Below are 1655 nucleotides of genomic sequence, written 5' to 3'. Positions count from 1 at the left end.
AATCAGTTGGGAGCAAACAGACCAGCTTGACAAGCAAAGGAAGCTGCAACCAGAAGCTTGAAGGCTTGGGTATAACCCAACACCCACTACATCTTGTCGAGTCCTGCTGCTATCACTGCCCGGCGGGAAGGGTCCAGTCTGTTCTGACACATGGAAGATCCAGTAGTCACCTTCAGTCCACTGTTCCCCATAAAGGCCTCTGAAGCCAGAGATTCCTCTTAGACAAGACCCAAGCCAGCACCGGTACAGAGAGTTCTCCACTAGCAACCAGCATGCGGCCACTGCTCCCGTCTCCTTTCCATATGGCCACTGTAGTCCTGCTCTTCCTGGTGCCGAACGGCAAAGCCTTTATCCGTGCAATTTACAACCGTAACTCCACCAGCCAAGATTTCAGTGCTCTCCCTGCACTCTTTGGGCCTCCACTCCCCAGCAAGGGACTGACAGGTTATCTGATCGAGGCAATGCCTGCCAACGCCTGTCACCCTATCGAAAGCCCGCCAGCACCCCGCAACTCCTCCATGGCCTTCATTGTGCTCATCCGCCGCTACGACTGCACTTTTGGTGCCAAGGTCCGACATGCTCAGCAAGCCGGGTACCGAGCTGCCATCGTGCACAACGTGAACTCACAAGCCCTTGTGGATATGGCAATTGGCATGGAAGAGATTGGGCAGCGGATCGAGATACCTTCTGTCTTCACTGGGGAAGCAACCTCCGAGCTCTTGAGAAAGGTTTGCCGCTCTGAGGAAGGAGCTCACGTCATCCTTGTCCCTGAATACTATCACTTCGCCTGGGAGGAGGATGCCAGGAACGCCTGCCCGCGTGCTTGCAGGTGCCGGCTGCAGCTGCTGGGACACTGCTCCCATGTCCCGATTCTTCCAGTCTGCAGGGCAATTAGCATCCTGGTGGCCGCAGTGACAGGCATCCTGCTCATTGTGAAATACATAATGGGGTACCACATCTGGAGGAAGAGGAGGAACCCACGAAGAGAGGAGCAGGGGAAGAAGTCCCCCACCAACACGTTTAACAGAGGCACCAAGTACACAGAATGTGCCATCTGCCTGGAGACATATGAAAAGGGAGACATGCTGAAGATCCTGTCTTGCTCCCATGCCTATCACAGCAAATGCATAGACCAATGGCTCTTAACCCAGACCTGGAATAAGACCTGCCCTCTCTGCATGCAGAGGGTGACTGTGGCAGCAGAAAGTCCTGACTTGTACATAGAGGGATGTATAGAGGAGGAGGGGGATGAGGGCAGCCAGGAGGAGGAGGAAGATGGACACAACAGGGAGCGGCAGTAATGGACGGCCAAACCAAAATCTGACTAACATAGTTCTGCCAAACGCAGACTCCCCCATACTCTCAGCTTCCCCTTCCATCCTCCCTCTCCACTCTAGCTCTGGCCAAAGTTTATTGGGAATCATTTTAGCTCAGCATGGACCCAGAAAGACATGGGAAGGGAAGAGCAGCGGAGGCAGACGGCGATGAGCAGTGGAACACCGAATGCACTTCCTTTGCTCTGCTTATCTTGGGCAGCAGGTTGAATCCAAGCTGGTTTTAGGAAGGTGAAACTCTGCTGAAGTCAACTGGAGTCACACCAGGTCTGGCTACCAGAACATCCAGCAGTGGCCTGCAATATCAGCTGTCAAACGATG

At 54.0% G+C, this 1655-nt stretch overlaps 1 pseudogene; it reads left to right on the top strand.

Moving 5' to 3' along the window:
• Nucleotides 1-272: 272 nt before the first annotated feature.
• LOC140903404 (E3 ubiquitin-protein ligase RNF167 pseudogene) lies at nucleotides 273-1301 on the top strand (annotated as a pseudogene).
• The last annotated feature ends 354 nt before the right edge of the window (nucleotides 1302-1655 follow it).

This window comes from Lepidochelys kempii, chromosome 25 (assembly GCF_965140265.1).
Source record: "Lepidochelys kempii isolate rLepKem1 chromosome 25, rLepKem1.hap2, whole genome shotgun sequence".
NCBI lineage: Eukaryota > Metazoa > Chordata > Testudines > Cheloniidae > Lepidochelys > Lepidochelys kempii.
Note: the sequence above shows the minus strand (reverse complement) of the source record. Positions and strands in the feature narration are given on the sequence as shown.